At 32.5% G+C, this 14,385-nt stretch overlaps 1 protein-coding gene across 1 annotated transcript in view; it reads left to right on the top strand.

Annotated features, from left to right (window-relative positions):
* The window catches only part of LOC132749916 (fibropellin-1-like), a 131,952-nt gene that overhangs the window by 73,549 nt on the left and 44,018 nt on the right, over positions 1–14,385 (top strand). The window lies entirely within an intron of this gene.

Genomic DNA, 14,385 nt, shown 5'->3' with positions numbered 1-14,385 from the left:
TGCTGGTCTTTCCATTTAAATAAGTTTTTTTTAAACGTACAACGGTAATAAACTTTATTAAAATAACATCAATATCACCAGCACGTCATGACCACACTATGTTTATGATTGGGATACTTGTATCACAATTAATCGATCAAATATAAAAAAAAATGTGCACCCTTACTTTGCTATGCAGTGAACAAGCTTTTTAAATTTATTGACAAAAGACATAGACGAATGTTTGTCGGACCCATGCGAAAACAATGGTAATTGTACAGATTCGTCAAATAAATACACGTGTTCGTGCGTCCAAGGATATGGTGGAGAAAGGTGTCAAATTGATATGATTAGATAATTCATTAAGAAAAATATCATGATTTGTGTTATAGGGACATATTGTTCTTGATTACCATTATCTGCGTAAATATCCTAGCGCTGTGCTTTTTATACATTGAGAACTTAAAATACATGTACGAATAAAACATACATTATAGACCAATTTGTGAAAAGAACAAAGATATACATGTTGAAGTGGATTTAAACCTTTCTTTAATTTTGAAAATTAAACTCACACATATTCGGTAATGGGGCATATCAAGCTTTGCAAAAGCAATTTCTTCCACGTTTTCCATAGACATAGATTTTTGAAGATTTGTAGAAGGGGCGATTCACCGGAAGCATTAAAAAACCACACAAAATACATGAAAGTTGCAGACTCGGTTTGATTGGGTCTGTTCATGAGGAATAATGGAAAAGTGAAATACGAGTCGACATTGTACAGCCGCACGGCTCTTGACACCTGTTTTAAATAAAAATCTGGAAAAGTGGTGGCCATTCGGAAGCAATGAAAACAAAAAAATCATGAAAATTGCAGACTCATTGAATAGCACCAACAGTGTCACATTAACGATTCACTTCTAACTGCCGTATGAACACATCTCCTGATGTTCCAAAATTAAAACTTTTAACATTTTCATGTGTATGTTGCATTCTGCTTAAGCAGGTGCTAGAGGGTTTTGACTGTTACTTGCACTTTTCATAATCATTGCACCGTACGTACTGGTTCAAGTAACGAATTCGGAAATGCTTTTATAAACTTATAGCTCCATAAATAGATTCTGAATAAACTAAGTACAATATATTTACAATGCAAATAAAACGTGGGGAAAATGTAAAAAATTAGAAAAAGATAATTATTTTCCTATTCTAGTAATTACATCAAGAGTTGGATGTAATAATTGAAAAATTCCAGTGTGATTTATACGTTATCTTCGGGGTGCATATAATTTACTATTTTGGCACATATGTGTACTTTGGATCCCCTACTATGTTCTTTATTTAGTATGGACCTGTATACTTCTTTTATATATATATATATATATATCTATGCATATATCAAATGCGACCCGACATAAAAGCTGTATTATACTTGAGTGTGATCCAGAATGCCGTTTTTGGTGTTACCCCAATTACGTAACGGTTGAATATACGGTTTAAGACTCTGAAATTTTCATGTAATTTTGTTGTGATTAATGTCTCCGAGGGATCACTTTGTTTCCAGATTTAAGTACGAAAAGTTTTTATTCTCTGTAACGTGTATTTGACTCTCGTGAATATAACTAGATCGGATCACACTCGGCGTGCGCTACACCTCCTTTTAGCATCCTATCCTATTAAAATGCACTCGTGTCAAACCATGGTTTCAGAATAAAAAAAGTCTCATATTATATATAAGAGGAAACATTGTTTTAGATTTTAAGAGATTATTTTCTACGTTCATTGCTGAACGTTCTTTTAAATTACATTTCAAATATTAAATATTAAAGATTTCATGGTGAAGTTAGTTGTTCTTGCATGCGCAATTTCATCTAAGTAGTCCTTGATACTTATAACAAAACTTTAATTATCAGTGACAAAATGGTATGGAAATAACCACATATACAAACTATACAAACTTTAATGATTTTATTGATATAATTTCCATACAAATTCATGACCCTGGGAAATACTAATTCTTACTATATTGAGTCAAAAATGTTTGAAATGATTTTCACTACAGGAGTAATGTTTAAATAGAACTTTTTTTTGTGTTTCCAGAAAATGGAGATCAAACGACATTGATAGTTGTACTAATATCTTCAATTTGCGTTTTATCAATTGTTGTTCTCGCTTCTGTATGTTGTTGTTTAAGGTATAGAAGAGAACATAAAAAGACAAGTAAGTTGTCATTAAACACTAAATATATGCATAGAACAATAAACTTTCCTCTTATTTAAATTTTCTTTTTTAAGGTTTGCATTTAAATGTTATAGATAACATGATTCAAGCGCATAGTTTTATAGTTGAAAGAATAAAGAATTGCCTTTAATTGTTTTGTCATATTGATATTCAAAAAGTACCCCACATGTCTTTTATATCAGGTGACCATCAACATAGCAATTTATAAATCTTATTGTAATACATTCCTAGGAATAAGTCGAAAACAAAATATATGCAATTATTTGATACCATATCTGTAGATAATTTATTTCTTGTAATAACACATATTTATCTTTCAGAATCGGACGCCTTGAATGTACTGTAAGTAATTTTACCGCTCATAATTTATTTGAAATAAATAAAGCATCTTTTAACTATTGACATTTCTATAATCATTTATAGACGACACAACAATATGATGTTTACCTTTCCACTGTTATAATTAATTATGTAACAAATCTTTCATTTTAATAATAGTGGTAAGGGGAATTTGCGCAAAGGCACTACGGAAGCTGAAAGCGTACCAAAAGAAATAAAAGGAGGACACTGCAACGAGGATGTTTACGACGAAATTAAAGAGAACACCATGGATGACGTTGCTGATTACTTTAATCCGGTTACCGATGTAGTACAACCTAGGGATGTTGATGGTTATGTAAAATTTGCTGACAATGATCAGAGTGTTGGTTATTACAAATTGAAGCACATGAAAACTGAAGATTATTCCAAATTCTCTGGATGCGAATATTGAAACGAACAATTTACTAAATGTATCATTTTACTAGTATATTTTTTTAGATAACATTGTCTATGACTATTAATTCATATATATAGAATATATACAAGAATTAGAAGAAGACTTTATATAATTCATATTTTTATATATCATGACTTAAAAGTCTTTTAACTGTAGATGAAATGAGTGGGTAAAAAGGGAAATGAGCCTGGATTATTTTTGTATTTTTTTTTTTGTTCTATGGTGAGGTAATGCGTGTGTCGTTTTAATCTTAATTCTTGTACTCTTGTACAGCGATACGTAGTTAGACGTTTATTGTACGTATTGTGATAAAAAATTACTATGTATGCTTTCCAAACTGAAGCTGCTCGTTATATAGGTAAACTATCTACTTTATTCATTTCTAATGTCAATCCTTATGAATTTTGGGGGAATACTTACTTCAGTCTAGGGGAGACACTGTGTACGTATAGCGTTTTACATTTGAGCATTGAGTATAATTGTATGGAAAGGAGTTTTGTAGCTTTATTATAAACATTTCCTTATTGGATTCTTTGTTGTGATCTATTTTTTTCATGGTGGTGATATTGCTGGACGGTACTAGATTTGTTGAATATATTTGAGTGATTTTTGTCTTGTCAAGATGATCTTAGATTATGCTTTGTTTTTTTTTGAAGATTTTCTTTGTTTGGTTTGTTTATAATACGTGTAGAACCGTGCCGTGTTGCATATGTGTGAAAAGGAATGATACAGGTGATTCAGAAATTGAACTTATTTTGAAGAATTTAGAAGATATTTCCTTCCCGGACCCGGACAAAGATAATTTAACAGTAATACTAGTTTATAAATCAGATATGGTTTCGTGTAATTTCAACCATACAGGAAGTAGACGGTTTATAATTAAAACCCTGCATTATACTTCATGTCCGAATGTTAATCGATCATTTTCTGAGGGGCCAGTGCGATCATATTGTCAGATGGTTTTGGTTATGGTGAAATGTACTGCTACATATCCTCGCAATTAAGAATAATGATAACTGCTGGTGTTCCGGTATCATACGTGATTTTAACCAATGCAGGCATGTTTATTGCTGTCATTATTAAATTGAAGCGAGCACCCGCGTTAGTTAAAAATGTTAAACGTGAAAGGAATGACTTGCTCATATTTGCAAAACTGTTTACAATAACTGGAGCATGGATTTTCGGCTTATTGTATGCAAGGACAAACATGGTAGTGTTTTCCTATATGTTTATTGTACTTAATGCTGCCCAGTGCGCCTTTATGTGCGTCTTTATAATGTTACCGTTTATCTTTAATAGGCGTATGTATCAAATGATTAAACATAAAGAAACATGATAGAGCTGACACTTCAAAATCAACGTAATCAAAATATGTCTGATCTTTTAAAACATATGTATTTAATAAATTCAATATAAAGACATAATTCGTTATTACCATACATATGTACATTATTTTATTGTGTTTTTTTTTTAATTTATTACTTTTGTAATATTTTATGGTGTATGTTTTGCACTGACGTTTACAAAGTTATTAACAGCAGCCAAACAGTTTTGAAAAGACTGTTTTGTAAGACTGTTGATAAATTTAGAGATTTAAGTTAATTTAAGTTTTCAATTTTGAAAATCCTGGTTATTAGAAAGGCAAATAACGGATATACGTTTTGTCAAAAAGTAGTTTTCGGCCAATATCTAGAGTTATGAATGACAAATTGTAATTAAACTTGGTATGTAGCAAGCTAATATGAAGACCCCACTTGTGTGCCCCCCCCCCTGCGCCAGGATCAAGGTCACTATCACAGTTACTTTTATTAAAAAATGGCTTTGGTCAATAACTGGAGTTAGAAACAATATATTGTACAAAACTTTTAAAGCTGATTTTGAAAAAGAGCATTTTGTAAGAGTTGTTTATAATAGATCATGTAGAGGTGCCTTGGCAAAATTTAGAAGTAGGACAGCTCCAATAGGTATTGTACTAGGAAGATTTAATGTACTACAAGTAGAACAAAGACTCTGCTTCCATTGTAAGAATATCTTTGAGCATGAAGCACATGCATTGTTTCATTACCCTTTTCATTATTCAATTAGATTAGAATTACTTCAATCGGTAAACACACTTTGTTGTGACAATTTAACTGATATCGATAAGGTTATCAAGGTTATAACATCCTAGTAATTAATAGAAAAATTGTTTTATATCATTAGCGATCATAAAATTCCCTGTCTTGTATACGTGATAAATTGTCATAGTGTTTATAGTACCCCTGTAGTATATTGTTTTAATGATATTAATGTTTTAGTATGTTCCTAAAGTTTCCTTGTCAATCTTTATGTACTCTGATCTGATCAACCACACACCATTATTTTACATCCATGTTTTATACTGTGGAGCATTTTGGCATTTTATTATACTTCAATTTATTATACTTCAATCCTTTTACATCTCATTTTAAGTTTAAACATGATAAACAAGGATACTTTAAGTGATTTTACCTGTATTTTATGTATATAAAAGTGACATGTAAGTATTTTTGTTGTGTAGGAAATTAATGTGTGTAGCTAAGGGAGATAAATCTTCTGTGCATAAAAAACAGTGTACTTCTGCGTTATGGGCTGGGGAGTTGTCACCCTTAGAAGTAAACGGTCCTGTAATTATATTTAAAATGGCTGTACATGTATTTTTGTTTGTATTGTATATTTATATATGTCTATGTTTATATGTATAGATGAAACTATGATAAACAAATAAATAAATGAATATTGTAATCAAATTTGTAATATAACAAATATATTTGGAATGAAAGTTTATAGCATGGTTATTATTGAAAACACAGGTTTCGTGGCATTGACATTGTCTTTTTTATAATCTTGCCAAGGTTTCTGGTTTTTATTGATTTTCGGTAATTTTGTATTATGACTGTTTAATATAATTGTTGTAAGACTTATTCAAAGTAAGCAGAAGTAATTTATTCGATTTTTCATACATTTTAAGCATTTATTTTTATGGTGTTTCAAATTATTTTTAGCATGTTTTCAGTAAATTTAAATTACACATAACCATTACTCTGGAAAAATCGACTTCTTTTTATTGGGCAAGTAAATCAACTGTTTATAAAAATAATTTAAAACACTAAATTAGTAAGTGTTAATAAGTAAGCTAACCAATCGAATAAGTCAAGAATTGCGCAGCCGCTTTAATGAGTTAGTTTTGTATGATAATACACTAACTAATATACGCTAACCTGTAGGTAAAATTTAAAATTTTATTTTGTATTTTTGTTGAGGAAATTTATGTTTAAAGTTTACAAATTTACAAACTAATTCGACGTAGCTTTGCTTGCTTATTGCATATAATTATTTAATGTTGAATTGATAATTCAGTTTGCTGTACGTATATGTTTAATAGATTATTATGAGCGAATGTGTGAAATTAAGTGATTATATAACGACACAAACTAAGCGGCGTGTTCAATTGATGTCTCTAAAGAAACATTCTTACATTGTGTTTGTGTATTACCGTAGTATGATACATAAGTGTTATATTATATACCTATATTTATGAAACCATATTTTCTTATCCATCATGATTTTCCATATAGTGTTTTATATCTAAGCTTTATACTTAAAGCAAGTTGCTTCAGCGTAAGATATTCAGGTGTGTCAATTTACTGTAATGTCTTTTAATTTTATCAACCAAAATGTCGGCGTGGAACGGATAACCGCGTGTCTGCACCCATGGGCCCTGGATAAGTATTGAGCTGTTGACTAGCCACAAGGACCTGCGATCCTTGATTTTTGGATGGAAGCCACTTATAATCAAACGAACGTTTTCACTTTTATATATAAGCATTGATTGAAATTTTTCATGGTAATATATTGCTCGTAGTTTATAGTATTACTATAAGAAATCCTGCATTTCATTTCCTTGTAAATAAAATTATAGATATTGTATTGAGTTGTTGGTTTGTTCTGTATTCAGTTGTATGTCATCTCCATCGTTGTCAACATGTGACAGTAAAAAAACTAACCGAGGGAAATTGCAATCTAGTGCAATTCAAAGAAACTCCACTGAGGTCCAAAAGCCTGAAAATTTAAAATTTGAATTTCTTACATTAATCAGCTGGGGCATTTAAAACAGCAAAATATGCACAGGGAAATTTAGAAATATACTCAGATCGCATTTTTGTGCTATTTTTAGCTTGATTTGAGTGATAAGCGTTACTTAGAATAAGAACAATTATTCTGGAAAATTGGAGAGAGCAAATGATCTGAAATTTTGCACATATGGTATTGTGTAAGACTTACACCAAATGAAAAGTTATTTTCAGTCCCGTCAAATAAAAAACCCTCAGTTGAGTCCCTTTTATTTCAAATACAGCTGTTAACTTCTTTTCACAAAATTTCAGACATAAGAACAACAAGCTAGGTTTTTTTTTAAAAAATTAAAGTCGATTACTGAAAAAAATCTACATATAAAATAGAGGTTTCTGATGTATTGTCCCTTATTGTAACGTTTCTACATTTCCAAGAAAATGTCAGATTTAAACACATGGAAGAGAGTTAGATCCTAGTCTGTCTTTAAATACTAAATGATGAAATGATGGTTTCTGGTGCACTTTCGGTCGCACATTGTAAAATACACATTTTTCACCTAGACAATTTCAGACTTGCAATGAACTTTCACATCAAACTCATATGAATGATGCTGAATAGTCTCTTGCATTTAGACTTACTAACAGGGAAAAGCCCCTTTCCATCAATTCACGGAGAATAATATGTTAATTTTATAAAAATGAAAGACAACCTTTAATGTAAACTGAATATAATGGAATCTTCATAAATTTGAAATAATGCCTGAGGGAAAGAGACATATTTATGACCCCGGCTATAGAAGAAAAAAATACGAAGTTTTGAAATGTTATTTGTGAAAATTTCACATCATCTTTGAAGCCATATTTTATTCAAAATTATAAAAGTATTTTCTCTTTAAAAAAGAAATATAAGATATATCTAAAAAATTAATAGACAGCCTTAATTTACATGACCTTTACATGATATTTACCTTTAAGGGCAAATGATTGAATTTCAATTAAAGTGGCGTAATCATAGATTTAATTCAAATTTGGACAAAACAACAAATAAGACAAAACCGTTGTAAGGAATACTTCAAATGTGGCTCTTTACTGTCACATTGTCGTTAACTATGGCATACGTGATATTTGAGCTCAAATCCACATGAGTGAGAGGCTAAAACTCTTTCTACTAGGCCACTGAAGTAGATATGACTTATTCTCATTGGTAGACACTATAGATAATGAATAAAAAACATTCTCTATATAATCCGAGAAAATAAACATATTCACGTTATACTGCTTTTCACAATTTTCTGTTAACCCTTTACCACATATATACGCGAAACAACGCACTTTCGACCCCCCCCCCCTTTTTTAAGGCCTCAAATAGTGAAAAAATGTCCTATTTGGACCGCAAACATAAGTTTTCGTTTGAGAAATGTTGCTTAAAAAATTGAGCACTTTTTCGGCGCCGCCCCCCATCCAAAAGATACATCAGGGGATTGCCAGAAGGGGGGTGTGCCCCCTTCTGTTAGGGGGAGTTTGCCAAGAAAATTTTGGACTTGTGAGAGGGTAAAAATGACCCCAGGTCGATCATAATGTAACGTTTAACCAACGCTGAAAAGCCTTTGACTCTATCTCAATCTCTTGAACAGTTGCAGCACTTTGAAATAAATTTTGATGGAAAAAATCGAGGCAAAATAGTGATTTTTGGCAATTTTGAGATGTCCCCTCGTTGCCATGGTAACAGGAAATTAAAGACTGAGCATGTAGTTACAAAGGCAATAGTCCAGTCAACATTTGTGCCAAGTTTGATTAGTATTGAAGCATTTTTCATAGTTTCATAGCAGTTTGAACTTGTAACAGGAGGCTTTTCAGTGAAAACGGCCATTTTTCACAATATGCTCATGGGGGAAAGGGTTAAGAAGTACGAGGACGGTCATAACAAATCGATTTGTTTACTTTTTAAGTACATCTTACATGTGGGTATAAACTAAAATCACTTCATATATATATATATACTCTTCACTTGTAGATACATAATAAATCCTTTACCACAAGTAATTATAAAAACCTGTAGATTTTGGTAGATTTAAATCAATTCAACAAAGTCATTCAAACATTTTAATAACAAATTTAACTTTGTAAAATCATTTTTGTTAACCTCATCATTTTCACATGCCCTTAATATCCTGTGGGACCGCCCTTTGTTGTCGCAACAAGCTATATATGCAGTTCGAATCTTATAAATCACTAAATATACTACATATACTACTATAAGGGCGACAGATGGTGTGCAAGAGTCTGTCCCTCTCTTCCTGCAGCGCCGCATGAAGATCACGCACGTAACGTTATAAATGGAGGATCACGTCTATCAACACATTTTCCAAGAATATCCCACACATGTTCAATATGTAATCAGTCCGGGATAATCGCTAGCCATGGTAAAGTACAATATATATTCCTCTTGAAAACATAGGTGACAAGTTTTGTCCTATGGACCCATAGAAGAGAATTCTTGACCGTGACGCTGAGCAAACGGGACACAAGCGAAACCAATATCATACCACGATAGTACTAGTAATGGCATCCATCGAATTGTGTTCTGGCTGTTAAAGTGTTGCAACCCCATGCCAAAACATATCAATCTGAATATCGGTGGTGGGAAACGCTACAAGCGTCTGTCAAACGTACATGACGATGGCTATCTGACCACTTAATGTCGCATTAAGATCGTCCGAGTGAATTCGATATCTGATTATCTGTCTCTAGACATTGACCCCTGTAACCTGTCGACGGCGTTGTTGAACGTCTGTGATCGTCAATGCCCTATTACACATAGACTGATTAACATAGCTGCTCGCTCGTGTCTGAAATAATACACGGGAGGGCACCTGGGGTCTTACTACACCAGTAAAACTGGAACGTCGCCATACACTATATACTGTGTCGGTCGGTGTGACGTAAAACCCAAACAAACAAAAGAAAAACAAAAAACCCAACAACAAAAAAACACGCACATCATAGCTGTCCTCCTCGCCGTAAGTACATCTTAGACATTGTAAATATTTTCGACGAATTGACTACAGCCGATATGTGTGACTGACAGACAGTCAACTGTGAAATATCTGAATCAGCTGCAGTCTGGATCTGTGTACTTCACGTTTTGAGCATAGTCATTACACGGAAACAATGGGGAACTGGGAAAAGTTTCTTTATCTGTTATAAGTAAGGAAATAGCTTTACTTATTATTATTTATATGTTTTATTATTTATTTATATATATTATTTATATATATATTACAGAAAGTAATGTAACTTCTATCAAGAATACGATGAAATTAAAATTGCTGCAGAATCGGCACTAGTCAATTAGTGCAAGCTGCTGTCCATCCTAGTACTGGCTTAAGCAGAATTCAATATTCAATATAGTTAAATTGTAGAGATAGAAACATCCGTTGATGTATTCATTAATATCACTTTAAAATAAATTATTATATATTTATTTCAGACAATAAATTTATTTAACAGAAGACGACGCGTCCACATTCCATCCCCTTTACTTATAGTTTCAAGTCTCAACATGTTTTATCTTATATAAGAAACGAAGAAAATGAATTCATAATGAGGGACAAGACAACATGGCCGATAATACAATTAATGCAGAACAAGAAAGGATGTCACGAATAAGTCGGCAAGTGATTGCCTGCATTTTCACAACAGGTGTGTTGCCTTAAGTTAGCTCGCTACTTTCAACAAATCTCAGATCTTGATGATTTTTGATAATATGCAAACATGTAGATATAGTAGCTTTACTTCATAGTGATTTTTTTTGATAAAGAGCGTTACTATGACAAGAAGATAATATTACACTAGTTGACATTGACAAGACGACATTTGTGTTCTATACAAACATAGCTTTAATTAATGCGCGTTTGCATTAGCGTTACACAATAGGCGCGTCAACGAAAATGACTCTTTATAACTGTAAAGCGTTCTCATTATATATTTTTGAATAGAATATTATATTTGTGGAGTTTCAATACTAAATTCATTGAAACCCTTAAATAAATAATAATAATATATCATATATCATATTAAAATATTTAATAAATTCTTTTTCTTCATATCTTAAAGTTAAAACCACGTTAAACTATCTTCATTCTTTAGCACTTTTTTATAATCGTGTTGTTTAAAATTAGTTTTTAGCACGTTTAAAGTAAATTTAAATTAAATATGAATATTACTTATGAAAATCGGCTTCTAATTATTTGTCAAGTAAATCAACGGTTTATAAAAATAATTATAAACACTAAATAGCTAAGTGTTAAATAGTAAAATATGATAAACAAGATCAACAAGGAAAGGGGCGGCGTTCAATGAACGCAACCCCACAAGACACAGCAATAATAACCAGCGGGAAGGAGCCGAGTTGGACTCAAAACAAAAAACAGGACAGGGCGCAAGAGTATACGGAGTGTTCGAAGAATCTTATTACTAGAAAGATAGTGTCGCACGGTCATACTATCATGTCTTCATATTGTTGCATTGCCGTACTATCATGTCTCCATATTGTTGCATTGTCGTACTATCATGTATTCACACTGTCGCATTGTCGTACTATCATGTCTTCACACTGTCGCATTCTCGTACTATCATGTCTTTATACTGTCTTATTGTCGTACTTTCATGTCTTTATATTGTCGCATTGTCGTACTATTTTGCTTCTTTTGTTACATTGTCGTACTATCATGTCTTAACATCGTCACATTCTCGTACTATCATGTCTTTATACTGTCGCATTGTCGTACTATCATGTCTTTATACACATTGTCGTACTATCATGTCTACACACTGTCGCAATAACATGTCTTCATTTTGTTGCATTATCGTACTATCATGTCTTTATACTGTTGCATTGTCTTACTATCATGTCTTCATACTGTCGCATTGTCGTACTATCATGTCTTTATACTGTTGCATTGTCGTACTATCATGTCTTCATATTGTCGCATTGTCGTACTATCATGTCTTCATACTGTCGCATTGTCGTACTATCATGTCTTTATACTGTCGCATTGTCGTACTATCATTTCTTCATAATGTTGCATTGTCGTATTATCATGTCTTCAAACTGTTGCATTGTCGTACCATCATGTCTGTATACTGTTGCATTGTCGAACTATCATGTCTGTATACTGTCGGATTTTCGTACTATTATGTCGTTATACTGTTGCATTGTCTTACTATCATGTCTTCATACTGTCGCATTGTCGTACTATCATGTCTTTATACTGTTGCATTGTCGTACTATCATGTTTTCATATTGTTGCATTATCGTACTATCACGTCTTGACACTGTCGCATTGTCGTACTTTTATGTCTTTATACTGTCGCATTGTCGTACTATCATGTCTTTATACTGTTGCATTGTCGTACTATCATGTTTTCATATTGTTGCATTATCGTACTATCACGTCTTGACACTGTTGCATTGTCGTACTTTCATGTCTTCATACTGTTGCATTGTCGTACTATCATGTCTTTATACTATCGCATTGTCTTAGTATCATGTCTTTCTACTGTCGCATTGTCGTACTATCATGTCGCAATTTGTACTTTCATGTCTTTACACTATCGCATTGTCGTACTTTCGTGTCTTCGTACTGTCGCATTGTCGTACTATCATATTTTTATACTATCGTATTGTGGTACAATCGTGTCTTCGTATTGTCACATTGTCGTACTATCATGTCTTTATACTATCGCATTGTCGCACTATCGTGTCTTCGTACTATCGTATTGCCGTTTGTATCATGTCTTCATACCCTTGCATTGTCGTCTTTCATGTCTTCATACTGTCGCATTGTCGTACTTTCATGTCTTCATATTGTCACATTGTCGTTATCTATGGATTACGTGATATTCGAGCTTAGATCTGCATGATTTAGAGGCTTAAACTCTTTTTACTATATAGCTATTATTTAAAACGTAATGATGTATTAAATATAATTTGTTTTTCCTACCAAGTTTTAACAAAATGTTAAAATTAATGAATAAAAAATACCTTCATAGAAAATAAAGATAGCTATGTTAAAATGTTTGTCACATTTTCCTTGTTCCTGGTTCATCTTTCACTTGGGTATAAACTAAAATCACTTCATGTATACTGTTGGGTTGTTCTGTATGCAGTTGTATGTCTTCTCCATCGTTGTCAACCCGTGACAGTAAAAAAACTAACAGAGGGGAAAAATAAACGTTTGCTTCTGGTGCATTTTTAAGGAACTCCACTGAGGTCAAAATTTGAATTTCTCAAATAGATTAGCAGATTAGCTTGGGCATTTAAAACAGCTATTTATGCACAGGGAAATTTAGAAATGTACAGAGGAGAAAAATAAATGTTTGTTTTTAGTGCTTTTTAAAGGAACTCCACTGAGGTGAAAAAGCCTGAAAATACACTTTCATCTTATTCCAGTTGATTATATCATAAAAGTCGGATATGACGTAGGAAAGCAAAATCTGAACGACAGAGTTCTGGACTTTTGGGATGTTATAAGTACTAATTAAAAAGCTTAAGTGGTCTCATCACACAACTCGAAGAAATTCTGCCAGCGTAGAAGTTTCGTGATATAAATTATCCAGACATTCAGTAAGCATGAATAAGAAAACTGATGAAATAACGTAACAATTTACATTATAAGTACGTTACCCAAAAAATGCACCAAGATTTAAATTAGTTTACACATAATGCAAAAATTGTCGCATTGTCGTACTATCATGTCTTCATACTGTCGCTTTGTCGCAATATCATATATTTATACTATCGCATCGTCATACTATCATGTCTTATTACTGTCGCATTGTCGTACTATCATGTCTTCACACTGTCGCATTGTCGTACTACCATGTCTTCATACAGTCGCATTGTCGTACTATCAAGTCCTATACCATATAATTGTCGAACCGTAGCATTGTCGTACTATCATGTCTTCACACTGTCGCATTGTCGTATTATCATGTTTTCATAATGTCTCATTGTCATAGTATCATGGCTTCATAATTTCGCATTGTCGTACTATCATGTCTTCATACTGTCGCATTGTCGTATTATCATGTCTTTATACTGTTGCATTGTCGTACTATCATGTCTTTATACTGTTACATTGTCATACTGTCATTTCCCTATACTTTCGCATTGTCGTTCTATCATATCACCATATTGTTGCATTGTCGTACTATCATGTCTTCATACTGTCGCATTTTCGTATTTTGATGTATTCACACTTTCGGATTGTCGTATTTTCGTATCTTTATACT

This window comes from Ruditapes philippinarum, unplaced genomic scaffold (assembly GCF_026571515.1).
Source record: "Ruditapes philippinarum isolate M1 unplaced genomic scaffold, ASM2657151v2 ctg5340_1_1_1_1, whole genome shotgun sequence".
Taxonomy (NCBI): domain Eukaryota; kingdom Metazoa; phylum Mollusca; class Bivalvia; order Venerida; family Veneridae; genus Ruditapes; species Ruditapes philippinarum.
This window is presented reverse-complemented; position numbering and strand designations above follow the sequence as displayed.